Here is a 17,432-nt window from a genome sequence, read left to right as displayed (position 1 = left end):
GGGGTGAGCTGCCACAAGGTATGTGGATGTACAGTACCATATACTCCACCTATATTGACATTACTTACATGTCTTGGGGTACTAGAAGCCTACTGCCTCCTGCCACACAGACTGTTCTGTGCGTTATGCCTTGTTATATACCAGGTACAACCCATTTGATCATAAAATGTCTTTACCTCCTACGGAGTTTCTACAGAGTGTAGATAGAGGCTGTTGAACTACACACCTGCAGTAGATACTGTTGATTGTGTGGTACCCTGTGGCCCAGTGTGTCTGCACTATTGCACATTCTGAAGGGCTTGGCCTGGGCAGCAGCAATTGTGAATCTTTCCAGACTGCTGTATTAATGTAACTGTTTCACAGTTGCAGTACTCCGTTTATATGGTTGTCAGTATTTCAACAGCTATATGGTATGGCATATAAAACTGTTATAGTTAGCTCTAACAATTACCTATCTCAACACCATCCACAAAACTTCCTACCTCCGAGCAAAATATCACCGACTTTCTCACATCAAATATCCTACTCATATCCTTAAAAAACATTTTTACTACTACCACAAAATTTCTCAATCTTACAACCCTATATTAATCTGCTCATTAATACATGGTGATATCCACCCCAACCCTGGCCCTAACTCACCCCTACCATTCTCTAAAAGCCACCAACTATTTACAAGACCAACACCATCTACCAAACCCCCCAAATCACTCTCAATTGCTCAATTAAATATACGTAGCATCTGTAACAAAATACCACATATCCATGCCCTCCTAGATGTCCAACAGTTTGATATACTCTGCCTAACCGAAACTTGGCTCAAACCTACAATTAAAGATAATGAAATCACCCCCCCTGGCTATAACATACTCAGGCAAGACCGCTTAAACAAAAAAGGTGGTGGGGTAGCAATTCTGTATAAAACCGGACTGCAAATAAGCAAAGAAAATCATACTCTTCCATCTGATAATAATGTAGAAATAATTAGTTCCAAACTTCAGCTCAACCCTCACAAAACAGTTAACATTATCTGTACCTATCTTCCCCCAGGAAAAAACCTCACTATTTTAGAAGACCTATTAAATTGGCTTTCACTAAATCTCCCTCAAGAAACTATTCTTTTAGGCGATTTTAATATTGACTGGAATTTATGTCAATACACCAATCCACCCACTCTTATTAACCTACATGGCTTTACTCAAACCATTAACTCCCCAACAAGAACAAACAAACAAAATAAAAAAGAAAGTATACTTGACTGGATACTTATAAACAGTCCCCAGCTAAAGTATACAACAGGGACTCTCCCAGATGACCTCAGCGACCACTCTCTAACATATATCATCAGGCATAAAACAAATTTAACCATCCCCACCCAAGTCATAACATCCCGTAGCAAAAAATTCCTAGATCCCATTCTGTTTCAAAATGAACTTATGCAAGTTAATTGGTCATCTCTTAAATCTCTCCCTATAGATGAAGCGGTTAACTACTTCAATCATACTTTTCTGACAATCCTAGAACATCATGCTCCAATGCGTTCTATAAGAATTAAATCTAAAACAGCCCAATGGCTTTCTAATGCCACCAGGAACCTAATCCTTAGTAGAAACAAAGCCTGGATAAAATGGCGTACCTCAAAAAATACAACTGATCGCCTTATTTTCAGAGAACAAAGAAATTTAACAAAAAAAGCCATTCTACAAGACAAGAAGAACTTTTATACTCAGCTACAACAAACATCCCTACACCAACCACATAAATTCTGGACCGCCATTAATACACTGCTATCACCAGGAAAAGTTGCCACACCAAATCCTATTGATTCAAACCCCGACTGCCCATTACAAACGGCTAATGCCTTTAATACTTTCTTTACCTCTGCCATTCTAAAGCTAGCTAACCAACAAAGGCCTGATACCTCCAAACTGCTAAACCAAGGTCCCACCCCCCCCCATTCCACCTCAAACCCATACCCACCACATATATATCATCCTTACTTCAAAAATTAAAACCTACAACTCCCTCAGCCGACAAGTTACCAGCAGAATTCCTTAAAATTGGTGCAAAAGCTATAGCTTACCCCATCTCCATATTGATTAACAGGACCATAAAAGAAAGCACAATTCCATCATTATGGAAAATCTCTTATATTATCCCACTGTTCAGAGGTGGTGACTCTACTTTTAACTTTCGTCCAATAGCATTATTATCACCACTTGCAAAAATAATGGAGAAATGCATCCACAAACAGGTACTAAATCACCTGCTAAATAATAACCTCCTAGCTAAATGCCAACATGGTTTTCGCCCTTTCCATAGCACTACTACAGCCTTACTTTCCTTTATCGACTCAATAAATAATAACCGCAATAATAACATACCCTCTTCAGCCTTCTTCATTGACCTATCCAAAGCCTTTGATATGGTCAACCACAAACTTCTCCTCCATCGTCTAAAGTCCCTCTCTTTTGACAATACAGCCTTAAATTGGTTCACATCCTATCTGAATAACCGCAAACAGGCAGTACTCTGGCATAACCATCTCTCTGATCTCCTTCCCACCTCTATAGGAGTTCCTCAGGGCTCTATCTTAGGCCCTCTACTATTTTCCATCTTTATAAATGATCTTTACCTAGCTACTCCTCTATCAACTTGCATTCAATATGCTGATGATACAACCATTATCTGCTCAGCCCCAACACAGTCAGAACTTTATTCCCTTACACAAAATACCTTCACTACCATAGAGAAATGGTTCTCCAACCACTGTCTCCTCCTTAACCCAAAGAAAACCAAACTCCTGATTTTTACACCCACCATCTTGTCTCCCTCCATTAATTTCTCTCTCACAGCCAACAATGGCATCCTTATCTCCCCAGACAATAACACCAAATTACTAGGCATTACAATTGACAACCAACTCAAATTTGACACACACATAGACTCTACAATAAAATCAACTAACAGAAAACTAGGCTCTCTGTATAGAATTAAATCTTTCCTTACTCCTGAAGCCAGAACCACTATAGCTAGAACCCACTTAATCTCTTCCCTTTTTTATATGCCTCCCCAATCTATACAAACCTTTCTAAATATAATCTTACCAAACTAACTACATCTTATAATAATATTGCCAGATTTGCTACAGCATCTCCATATAGGACTCACCATTGTTCTAACCTTAAAAAACTAGGGTGGCTAGAATTACCTAACCTTATACATTTTAACCAACTTACAATTGCCCATAAAGCTCTTTACCACCCAGACAATACCCCAATGCTCTCCACCCTCATAAAACCCTATAGCAATCTGAAGAACCTGCTCCTCCAACAAAATACTGATTCATACTTCTCTTTCTAAGAACTCAGCAGGTGACTCCACATTTTCAAACTCAGTGGGAAACTATGGAATCAACTACCTCAAGACCTCACCACTCAAACATCAATCCCACTATTTAAAACTAAACTTAAACATTTCTTTTCCAACCATTGGCTTTGCTCTTGCAATAACCCAGACTAACCTTTCATACCTCCCTGCTATGAGATTTTTTTCCACCCTCTCTTTATCTCGTATATCTAACTCTCTACATAACTCTCTACAAAGCTGTTTCTATTACCTCACTTCTAATAAAGGAACTAAATCTCTACTTTCCATCTTCTTTTAAAGATGTATTAGACTAACTAGGTACTTTATCTGTACTGTCATATTGTACACTTTTCTAAGTAATAGAGAGACTTCTTACTGTACCTCATATTTGTACTCAAATGTTCTTAATTCTAACAGAAGGTTTAAAGTATATGTTATTAGATATTATTTCTATATGCTGATATATTCTGATAAAGTTTTTGTTTTAGTCTTACTATAGTAGTACTGTAGAGGAGCTTTTCTCCCCGGGCCTCCACTGAAAATGGACATGTATCCAGTTGGACTAGCCCGGTTAACAAATGTAAAATAAAATAAATAAATAAAATTTCCATGTCTGCAAACCTGTGTGTGGTGTCTTTCCTATGACCTTTCTATGGGTATATGCTGCAGGCAATGATTGACATTAGTATGTGTCACCCATACAGTGTCCAGTTTTTCAGGTGTTAACTGTAGGCATAGTGGCTGTTCCATATTGTGTGCGCCTCCTACATATGTATCTTACTGTACATATATCTGCGTGTGTATGTGTAGTCACATGTATATATTTATATATATATATATATATATATATATATATATGTATATCTGTATCTGCATATATGTGTCTGTGTATCAGTATCCTGGGGACGTTGATGGCTTTCACATATTACATGTCCTATGGGAGACAGACTGTACTTGGTAGTGTATTGCAGGGTCCATGTGTTTGGCTGTGGGGGGATGCATATTCGTACAAGACGTATAGTATGCGGTTCCTCTCAACCCCATTAACGGTGCATGTGGACATAGGTGTATTTGTTAATCTAAAATTGCTATCTACAGATGTATGGCCATATATACCTATATAGATATATTTATCTGTTAACAGATATATAAGTATATGTGCATAGATAGTGATATATATGTATATAGAGTTAGTAAAACAACATATATATTTATATATACGTATATCTATACATATATGGGTATGTTGTATCTATCAAGGTTGCAATATAGTTACACACGCAGACATCTAGATGTTGGTATACAGTCTCTGTACTGTTGCATGACAGGACTGGCTGATATGTTTCTGAAGCACTGAATGTCTGTTTACGTGTCATGGCTTAATGGTACATTGCTTTGTCTAGAGTGTGCAGGGTCCTTGGTTTGAGCCTTGTAAGAGCTGTTTATTTTGTTGCTGGGCAGAACACGGCTCGTTGGATAGAGAGTGATGAAGGTACCTTAAAGCAGATGTAGGCAGGTTTATGTGTTCTGCCCAGCAGCAAAATAAACAGCTCCTGCAAGACTCAAAACCAGGACCCTGCACACCATACACAAAGTGTTTTACCACTAAGCCATGCCAGATATGCCTAATCATGATGTTTTCACATACATATCATCCGGCCCAGGTATGCAACACTACAGGAAATGTATTCCGCCATGTAGATATATTGGTGTGTGTATATATATATTCATCTTTAAATAAATATAACATATCTATATATGTAGATATAGGTATAGAAATATATATACATATATATATATATATATATATATATATGCCAATAAATACATATATACATAGATACGCATACAACCATAGATATATATGTATATATCCACATGTCCACATATATACAGCACTTGGAATGCATATATATCAACATATATATATATATATATATATATATATATATATATATATATATATATATATATATATATGGGTCACCTTTCAAAGGGAGAAATCCATGTGTCCAAAAGCTGGAAGGCCAAAAGTATGTTCTCAACATTGCAGAATCTTGCAATACATGCATCGAATGTGCAATGAGCGAATGTCACTATGCATTCGCTCATTCCAGATTAGGCAATTTGGTTGCGGATGCCACTATAGTGGGGATGGGGAATAGTTGCCTATCCCCACTTTAGTGCATACTAGGAGTTAGTATATCACAATACGGGGGGTTGTGGGGGGCCCAGCTCCCCAGAGGGAGGGTGCAGGGAGGCATGCCCCCCGGCATTACGATATCTATTCCAACTTGCAGTTCGAGAGTCAGCAAAGGTGCCAGTAGAACTGCAGTGTTTTTAACTGTGGTGCCATAAGAAATGACGGGTTAGTCCTTTCGGCTTGCAGAAAGGGCCGTTCGAAGGAATGATTGTCTCCCTGTCAAAGGTGAACACATATATATCAATATAGGTATATATGGACATGCATCTGTAGATGGAACTGGGAATGTAACCACAACATATATGTCCACATGCACCATTGATGGGTTTGAGAGACCCAAACAACATACATCTGGCATGGATAGGTATCCTCACAGCCAAACATGTCTGGCCTGCAATACAATATCACCCTTAGCAGATCCCATAAGCAGGACCCCACATGACAAGGGCAGTACATGTTGACAGTATGCCATCCCACCTGTAGGATGTAAGGCTGGCATTACTAACATATCATGCAGTACAGTCAAGTGACGTGTCATGCTTGGGGGAACCCCCTGGGCAGGTGCAGTAATTTGCTTGGATCCCTCATGCAATCCAATAGCCCTACACCTGACAATGGATTCACCAATGTTGGCAGGGACATCCACAAATCTGCCATGTCAGCTGGAAACTACCACCCAGTAGCCTGATGACCCTGGTCTGCGGGGACATGGAACATATCAACAATGAACCCATGGCCAATGTCACTGGTAATCTCAACACATGGGACCTCACCAATGTTGGACATGTCAAAGGCAGAGAATATAACCTGAACCTGGTATACCTCCTTTACCCAATCATGACAGGTGTAGATGAGGGTTAGGAGGTGCACACTGCCTATGTAGATCATAGCAGGTTTTTGTACACCATCCCACATGTAGGAATGTGTGTAGTTGTTAAGGGATCTACCTCCATTCACAGAATATGTTTCCACCAGGACTGCTTGGCATATGCCAACATTCCACAGGTGCCATCCCGTGGACATAGTCTCTCACAGGTCATAGATGTGTCAATGCCCTCCTCCACACTGTTGAGGTGTGCAGCACTACTGCAGTTGCTATAACTGACTGGGTGTGGCTGTTGTGGACACAACTGCCATTATTGCAGTTACTGTTGTGTCTATCCCCCCACATAGCTGTCTGTAATACTGTACAGTGTATGTAATCAGGTTGTTAGTTGTTTACACCATTCACAGTAGTTGAGCACCTCACACCCTCCTAAGGGTAGGGCTATGCCACCGGCATTGGCACACACATGTTACTTAGGTGAGGATTGCAGTAGAGTGGGGAGAGAGACATACACCCTGCTGTTAGCATGTTCAATGTCATCCACATTGCAGACTACATGTATAGCACTGTGTGGTTGTGCCTATCCTGTCTTGGTGGGATTGCATGTGCAACAGATGTATTACCTGCATGGGGACATATCTCCATGTGTACAGTCTTGTACCTGTACTGCTTCCATACCAAAGGCACTGTGTGTTGTACCCAGCCATGGCATGCGTACCACTCACTACACTTACTGGTGTCCACTGTAGAAGGCCTGCTGACACCACTACACCCATCAGCCATGTGCCACATGGACAAACACAACACAATCAGAATAGATACTGGTGACAACAATAGAACATTCTTAATTACAGCTATAATGCATCATGGCTGCACAGCTACACCTTCCAAGATATTAGCATTTCACTTTACTGCTGGCAACATGCTACACATCATTCCATTGCTACACTGTTGTACAGTCACCCTGTGCATCAGCACTATGTTAGCCTGTCCCTGCATCGCTGTTACTGATGTCAGGGAGTGGCACAGGTATCATCATATGTACAAGGTGTGTTGTTGGTTTGCCAGAGGCCTAGGCTGAGCCATACAATTGACAACGTGTGTGTGTGTGTGTGTGTGTGTGTGAGTGAGAGGGGGCATAGTACTGTTATGGGCCACTGGTGATGTGTGTGCAGGTATGTGGTTGCCCTAGGTTCGTTGTTTATGTGTGTGTGTCTGCATGCACACAGTTCCTCCATGTGGCTGCCCTATACAGGGAATTGTGAGACAGCTGCAGACTGTATTTGGCAGGGTTTGCAGTTCACCATCTCTGGCCAGAGACATGGGACCTGTGCCTGGCAGAGGTGCTACAGGCAGTATCAGGTACAAAGCCAGACCGAGTACTGTCCCCCGAGTTTGATAGACGTCCACTGGATCCAGATCCCTCTTGGGACTGGTCAGAGCCACATGCACATGGTCTTCTATGACGGTCTGTGGACAGCCCACCCAAAGTGCTGGGGCTGGTACTGCCACTACGGGAGCAGCTGTGACTGGTCGGACGTCCAGGGCAACCTCCAGCTGCTGGTGTTGCTGACATACATTCACGTGGCCATCGCAACCATCCCACCCTGTCCTGATGCATGGACATGACATTGTGGATGAGATCTAATGTCTCACCCCACTATCTATCCATGACCTCGGTGTAATTACAGATGGAACCTCCTAGGTCATGGATGCTGTCATTTACAGAGGTGTGATGAGCCCTCTAAGCCGTTAGACCCTGCTTGGTGTACTGTTCCATTCGTGCCTGTGCCTCCATGACAGTCTGGAACATGTGCGTGGTTGAAATAGATGTGGCACATCTGCCAGGGGCATGATGACCAGCAGTGCTCTGATGAGCACCACTAAACATCTGCCTATGTGATACCCCACCAGACATCTGGCTATGGCTCCTGTGTCCTGTCAAACATACCATAGATACCACACTGTCCTGGCCAATGCCAACCATAGGCTGTCTCTCAGCTAAGGGTAACAGTGATGAGGTATGTAGAGGCAGTGTGACTGTGTGCATGGATGGGGTGGCTACATGTGGGTTTTCAATTGGTAACCCAGCAACAGCCCCTGATGACCCTTCCTGTGCCTCAACACACCTATTCTAATGGTCACTGTCTGTATCAGTGACATCAGATTCCCTGCGGGGGGAGAGACCCAGCCCCACCTCGCCACCTGTAAGGGGAAAACAGGGAACAGACTGTAAGACCTGTACAACACCACTAACTAGTACACACACACACACACACACACACACACACACACACACACACACACACACACACACACACACACACACACATGCAGTTGACATACATGGCAACCCATATACTCCACCAGACAGCACCTACAGAGTGCTCCTGCACCCCCATAACACACACAATAACAGGCGATGGTGCAGTACAGTATCACACATACCTGTAATTACACACATGTCAGCATGCAGGACATGTGGCACTCAACAGCATGCAGTGCAACTGTAGTCAATCCCCGTTGCCAACAATATACATGGCTGTGATGCATGGCTTCTGTTTGTAGGTGATGGCCCTCACCCTGGAACTCACTGCAACCATGTCCACAGCATTGCTGTGCATCTGTTCAGCACCCTGGCATGTACTGTGCACCATGCCTCACGGGTGTACACACCATTGCAGGATGTGTATCTGTGTGTCAGTTGTGTTTCCGCTGCTGCTCACAGCCTCTGTATTTTTCTGGATCACATGCGGACATGTTTAGTGAATGCTTGATGTGTATTCACATATGACATCAGTGGTGCATGTATGAGTGATAGACTACCATTAGGCTGACCACAGACACAATATGCTGTACCTATGGTGAGTGTAGAGACCATTATTGACCCCTTGCTGATGTTGCCTATGGTACACATTGGTTCATAGGTGAGTACTGGTCTATTGGTCCTGGGGCCTACATAAGCCTAGCCACAAGGGTTCCCACCCATGCACCACCCACTAATGTTAATTCCCTGTGCCCCTGTCAGGCTGTGGCACAGACATACTACCCAGGGTGAATTCCACATTTCCCATCCAATTGCAAAGTGTTTCTGTAAAGAGGGCCAATGAGTATCATTGCCTGACATGTATGGGTAGCCCATTCCAGAGTGTGGGGATTCCCCAGGACAGGTCCCTATCCCTCCAGTATGTTCTGTGTAATGTGTTGATGAGGTTTAGGACCCTGGAACATGTGTTAGCAGAGGGAGTGAGATGATTTTATATGTGGCATGTTCAACTGCTCTGTGTATGACATAGCTGTGTATGTTGGGCAGATGACAGCTGTGCCTGGGCAATGTGCACTGGAGTGTAGCCACAGTTGTCTGGGATGGACTGTGTATTGCATGTGTCTGAGGCTGGTAATCCCATTAGTGAGGTGTGTTCTGTGTCAGTGCACATGTACAGCATGCATTATGGGTAGGTGTGTTAGATGTTTACATGGCCTACACCTTCGCTATGAAATGCACAGAGAATTGAAGCCAACCAAAAAAGTCCAGCACAAATAGAGTGGGTTAGAAAATGACTTTTATTACATAAAAAAGTGGCTAACCCAAAAACAACCGACCGGTTTCGGCTCAAAATAGCCTTCCTCAGTGTTAATCCATACAATTACACACATTGTTTAAATAATGCATCCTAAATGGCCCATGTCTTCCTATTGGTGCATGCAACATTAACTCTGCTCATTCAGGCCAGGTTTAAAGAGGGCTCCCAACCTTACTATCCAGCCTGATTCTTTTTCATTGAGTTTGGTATGCTACCCTGTCTTGCACATTCTATTCCCCTGAATTTTATCTATGATGGTAAATTGAAATTTGGCAGTGTGGTGGGTTAGTACATGTTTGTAAAGAGCATTTGTAAGTCTTTTATTCCTCATGTCACTTAAATGCTCACTGATCCTAAATCTTAATGGAAGTGAGGTTTGTCTGACATAGAAGGCAGAACAAAAGCAGCTAGCTAGATAAATAACCCAATCACTACTGCAATTGCCCATGATGTTAATTGTATACATTTTGGAAGTATTGCTGCTGGTAAATTCCTTAATTTTAACCATATGTGCACATGCACTACAATGTCCACAAGGAATGCTGCCTGTCAACCTATCTCTAAATAATGTGGTTTGTTGAAAGTTAGTGGTGGAGCCCTTCTTGTAATGTGTGAGATATGAGTTGATTGTCCTTCCCCTGCGGTATGAATATAAACATTGTAGGGGGGGGGGTGGATATTGACCAGTCACTCATTGGCCAACAAAATGTTCCAATGAGTATTTATAATATCTCAAAATCCATTCAGGTTATGACCATAGGTAGTAACCAAGTGGATATTCTGAGATGTGTTTTTATCCTGTTTCTCAAGTTTTGATTGCTATTGAAGCAGGTTCTCACGATCAGATCTAGCAGCCTGCATACTGGCACCATGTATGGTTCCCACCTGGTATCCCCTACTAAGGAATCTGTTGAATAAATCATTTCTCCCAGAATTATAGGCTTGATTAGTGGAGCAGATACATTTAATATGCAAAAATTGAGATTTATATATATTGCGAATAATATGGGGTGGATGATGACTAGTAGCATGAAGCAAAGTGTTGAATTGGGGAAATTTTTTGAAGGTCTCCATCTGTAATGTATTATCCAAATCCCTACTTATCAACACATCCAGAAATGTGATCTTATTCATATCCCAATTCAAAGTAAAATGGATTCCCCATTTGTTTTCATTTAGGTAATCAACAAATTCTAGTACATAGGAGACATCCCCTTTCCACACCATCCAGCAATCCTCTAAAAGGTGACACCAGATGTCCATACTATCCAAAAATAAATTATGAGACATGTCATAAATTAACTGCTCCTCTATGTATCCCATGAACAGGTATGCATAAATGGGGGCAAAGGATGCTCCCATTGCAGTGCCTCTGACTTGCCAATAGCATTCATTCCAAAAGTAGAAAACATTTTTAGTTAGGACATGTTCTGTAAGACAAGCTAGCAGAGTATTAAAACCTGGTGGATAGAGGTTCGCTTTATCTAACCAATATTGTATAGCTTCTAAACCTGCCCAGTGGGGTATGTTCGTATAAAGGGCTGTCACATCCAAAGTGCAGAGTAGCCAACTTGATTCAAGTTGGGTGTCCACAATGATTTGCAGGAATTGGGTTGTGTCCTTAAGTCTGGGCCTGGCCAGTGATAATAATGGTTGTAAGTATTTTGTGAGGAAGGCAGACAATGGTTCCGTTAAAGACCCCTTACCCGAGACAATAGGTCTACCTGGTGGTTCCTTAGGAGCTTTTTGTATTTTGGGTAATAAATATAGGTATTGTGGTGTGGGGTCAGGAACTGTGAGATGATATTTAGTTTCCTGTGTGATAATGCCTTCTTCATGTGCCAGTTGTAAAAACTGGTCTATTTCTTTCTTAAACTTGAAAGTTGGGTCCAGATGCATATGCATGTATAAAAGGCCATTGGATAGTTGTTTCTCAGTCTCCCTATGGTATTGCTCCCAATCTATCACAATGACAGCCCCTCCCTTGTCAGCAGGTAAAATCACTAAATTGTGATTATTGCCAAGTTTAATTAAAGCTTACTGTTCATCTTTGGTTAAATTCTGTTTAGTATTGGCAAAAGTTCTACCATGAAAATGAAGATCTTTGAGAACGCATTCCCTAAACACCAAGACATGCCTGTCCATAGGTGGCATAAATTGTGACTTGCAAAACTGGAAGTCAGTAGATCTCTGAGTTTGATCAGTTTCTGAGAAAAACAATTTCAGGTTCAAAATTCTGTCAAAAGACACAGTGGGGGTAGGAAGCACAGGACCAATACACAACATAGAGCAACTTCTGAACCAAATGTTATCATAAGCAACAACAATGTTCATAACATTTCGTCATACAATCTCACAGAAAATGAAATAAAGTTGCTGAATAATGGGCTAAACTTTGTACCTGCCTTCTTTGTTAATGAACATGATTTGGTAAATGATGTAAATGATTTTTGCAGAATTTTGAACCTGAAATTTGTTTTTCTCAGAAAATGATCAAACTCAGAGATCTACTGACTTCCGGTTTCATAAGCCACAATTTATGCCACCTATTGACAGGCATGTCTTGGTGCCTTATTTTAGGTTTACAAGTTTTTATCTTGGGCACTCAGACCACTGGTTTGACCTATATTTATTACCCAAAATACATAAAGATCCTAAGGAACCACCAGGTAGACCTATTGTCTTGGGTAAGGGGTCTTTAATGGAACCATTGTCAGCCTTCCTCACAAAATACTTACAACCATTATTATTATCACTGGTCAGGTCCAGACTTAAGGACACAACCCAATTCCTACAAATTATTGGGGACACCCAACATGAACCAAGTTGGCTACTCTGCACCTTGAATGTGACAGCCCTTTATACGAACATACCCCCATTGGGCAGGTTTAGAAGCTATACAATATTGGTTAGATAAAGTGAACCTCTATCCACCAGGTATTAATACTCTGCTAACTTGTCTTACAGAACATGACCTAACTAAAAATGTTTTCTACTTTTGGAATGAATGCTATCGGCAAGTCAGAGGCACTGCAATGGGAGCATCCTTTGTCCCCATTTATACATACCTGTTCATGGGATACATAGAGGAGCAGTTAATTTATGACACGTCTCATAATTTATTTTTGGATAATATGGACATCTGGCATCACTTTTTAGACAATTGCTGGATGGTGTGGAAAGGGGATGCCTCCTATGTACTAGAATTTGTTGATTACCTAAACGAAAACAAATGGAGCATCCATTTTACTTTGAATTGGGATATGAATAAGATCAAATTTTTGGATGTGTTGAAAAGTAGGGATTCGGATAATACATTACAGATGGAGACCTTCAGAAAATTTCCCCAATTCAACACTTTGTTTCACGCTTCTAGTCATCATTCACCCCATATTATTCACAATATACCAAAATCTCAATTTTTACATATTAAACGCATCTGATCCACTAATCAAGCCTATAGTTCTGGGAGAAACAATTTATTCAACACATTCCTCAGTAGGGGATAGCAGGTGGGAACCATATATGGTGTCAGTATGCATGCTGCTAGATCTGATTGTTAGAACCTGCTACAATATCGACCAAAACTTGAGAAACAGGATAAAAAGACATTTCAGAATATCCGCTTGGTTACTACCTATGGTCCTAACATGAACGGATTTCAAGATATTATAAATAATCATTGGAACATTTTGTTGGCAAATGAGCGACTGGCCAATATTCTCCCCCACCAATGTTTATATTCATATCACAGGGGAAGGACAATCAACTCATTTCTCATGCATTACAAGAAGGGCTCCACCACTAACTTTCATCAAACCACGTTATTTGGAGATAGGTTGACAGGCAGCATCCCTTGTGGACATTGTAGTGCATGTGCACACGTAATTAAAACTAAGGACTTTACCAGCAGCAATACTTCCAAAATATATACAATTAACATCATGGGCAATTGCAGTAGTGATTGGGTTATTTATCTAGCTAGTTGCTTTTGTTCCACCTTTTATGTCAGACAAACCTCATGCCCATTAAGATTAAGGATCAATGAGCATTTAAGTGACATGAGGGGAATAAAAGACTTACAAATGTTCTTTACAAACATGTACTAACCCACCACACTGCCAAATTTCAATTTATCATCATAGATAAAATTCAGGGAAATAGAATGTGCAAGACAGGGTGACATACCAAACTCAATGAAAAAAAATCAGGCTGGATGGTAAGGTTGGGAGCCCTCTTTAAACCTGGCCTGAATGAGCAGAGTTAATGTGTCATGCACCAATAAGAAGACATGGGCAATTTAGGATGCATTATTTAAACAATGTGTGTAATTGTATAGATTAACACTGAGGAAGGCTATTTTGAGCTGAAACCGGTCTGCTGTTTTTGGGTTAGCCACATTTTTATGTAATAAAAGTCATTTTCTAGCCCACTCTATTCATGCTGTACGTTTTTGGTTGGCTTCATATCATTGGTTCAGTCTGTGCACTTGGTCTCACTTGTGTGGTTTTGTGGATGCACAGTGAATTGCCAAGCATAACTTTAAACCATACTCACCGGCATCTGGCCTCTGCCTTGCTGGTATCCCAGAGGTACCCACATTGAGATGGGATACAGTTGATGTCAGTGGCCACAGCTGTGGCATTGCTACAAGGTGGCTGCAGTATTACAGTACAACAACAGCTGAAGTCCACAGTACTACAGATTATGCATTACTGCTTATCGGTACTACACAGCAACATACCCCACATCTCACATATGCATGGTCTACCTGTACAGATGCATGCACTACAGTAGTCTACTGAAATGCCCTGGAACCTTCCCTGCATGCTCCATGTCTGCTGTGTGTGTAGCACCCACCTCCATAACTGTATAAGTCTGTAGCTCTTGCGGGCGGGAAGGTGATACCAGGCTCATGAGCAGCTCCGCCACTCTGGTGAGGGGGTGGATGTTATGGCACCCCCCGTTACAAGGTGGTCACCCCGCACAGCAGCGGTATGGTGATGTACTTGCCGGAGCAGGTCTCTACAATGATGGCGGTCCTGCTCATAAGTATGGCTGTGCATCCTCACCTCATTCACCCTGTGGACCACATCAGTCCATATGGCTGTTCTCTCCTGCTGGTCCTGGCTTGTCCATGAGAAAAACAGCTGATAGTTGTGGATGATGCTGTTGATTATAATCTCCTCCTCAGCGGCACTGTAGGTGGGATTCCTCAGGTGTGCCATACTCCCTGAAAGACATAATGATGGAAATATGTCTGAGTAACTCATATGTCAAGTTTACCATAATACAATACACATATCAGTCTCTCGCCACCATATCAGCTCCAACATAATGTTCACACTACGCTAGAGGTATGTGTCCGGTATGTGTACCATTGGGTCATATATTGTATTGTACAACACTTTCTGCTATGTCTTTATAGACATTCTCCCTGTGGGGACACTAGAGTTGCTGGGCTGTTACAGGGTATTTCACCTGCAAGCCATTGGCACTGCCACTATGTTTCCACATATGCATGTGGTAGGCCTGCTATGTGATTGCTACACATCTGTCATTCTGTGATATTGGGGATATCTATGTATGCTGTTGGACATGTTCTGGGATTGTGTGGACTATTACAGCCCACATATGTTCCATGACAGTTACACACCCGTATGTGTAGGGGTTATTTGCCAGCAGGAACACCACTTCAACCTAATGTGCACATGTTACCAGTCCACATCACATCCGTGACCCACCATGGAACCTCATTATCTACAGTTCCATCACTACCTTCATGTAGAACCAGCTCAGGGGATGGTGTGTCCCCTATGGAGCACACACAGACATGTGTCTGTCACCCAGTTAGGTCACGGGTATTGTGCATAGAGAGCTCCACAGAGACATGGGGTATGTGCTACATCACCTGGAGGCATGCAGTACACATACACAAAGTTTGACATGCATGTCCCTCCAGCCCAGCGCACAGCCTAGGCACCTTTATGTCCATGTAGATGCTGTCGTGACTGTCCATGGGTGGGCAGCATTTTCCTTTTGTTCCCATGTGGGGGCTCAATGGCCTCCACATTCCAAATGTAACTACCTATCCACAGTGTTTAACCACCACATGTGCCATATACCAGCCCTGTATGCTGTCTTCTTTGTCACCCAACCAGACCTACATACCAATATGTGCCTAATACCTTTCACCAGCATATATACCCACCGTCTCATACAATTGTAATGTGTTCCCAACATGGGTTACACACCACACTCCATCTTGCAGCCATGTACTGGTGTGTAGATATGTTGTGTATTGATGTGTGATATTCTCTCACACATGTCATGGCAGGGGACATGTATTGACATATATATATATATATATATATATATATGTGTGTGTGTATGTAGACATACACACACACACACACACACACACACATATATATATGTCTGTATATATATATATATATATATCTGTATATATATATATATATATATATATATATATATATATATATATATATACATATGTGCATATATGTGTAGATATCATTCTGTGCTGTTTATATACCTATATGGATGTATAACTGTCTGAGGTTCTGTACACATACACAGGTGTGCATATGTATCACACATATATGTATCTGTATGTGGGGTGCATATGAACATCTCTCTCTCTCTCTCTCTCTCGTAGAGTGATTGAGCTGGTTTGAATACTTTGTTAGAATTGCACATGATCAGGTGGTGGCCTCTGCACCAGTCAGTGTCCACCAGTTGCTAACTGCATGCAGCCTGCTGTGTAGTACTTCAGATAACCACCATCATGGCAACCCTGTACTATAAATTGCTGCCTTCTGTGGGTGTTGTCCCTTCACCTTTACAGTATGAATGACATCCTTCCTGTGTGTGAACATCAGTGTTACAGACAGCAAGTAGCAATACCTCTTACAGCAGAACCTGCAGACACAGGCCAAATCCACATTTGGGTAAGGTTCCAGAGCTACAGACTGCGTGAGTAGTGTTGTTGTGTTCAATGTATCTTGCTGCTCTTATAGGGTTTCTGTGTACATGGTACTTTTTCATGGAATGTTGTCTGTCTGCATAGCTTTCAACTGTGGGCCTATCCATATAATACCAGGGGGATTAGCTGTTAGGTTTTGTCTGTGCACCACACAGGTATTGTCCCAGATATAGCTGTGGCATTCTATCTGTTGAGTGCTATCAGTACATGGATGCATCCATTTGTATTTCAATGTCGTATCCCTGCATAAGGGTATGCTGCAACGAATCCTGTAACACCAGCAATGTCCAGGGTGTGTAACAGTAATAATGCAAATATGGCCCTATGTTCCTGCCTCTGTCCTCCACATATATGCCAGTCTTTGTCCTGCTGTGATACAGGAAGGGTTGTTAGGTAATGGCCTATCATTATTTACTGCTAGCATTGCTGCTATCATCCCAG

The sequence above is a fragment of the Protopterus annectens genome, chromosome 5.part0, assembly GCF_019279795.1.
Source record: "Protopterus annectens isolate FY-2018-M chromosome 5.part0, PAN1.0, whole genome shotgun sequence".
Classification (NCBI taxonomy): domain Eukaryota; kingdom Metazoa; phylum Chordata; order Ceratodontiformes; family Protopteridae; genus Protopterus; species Protopterus annectens.
Note: the sequence above shows the minus strand (reverse complement) of the source record.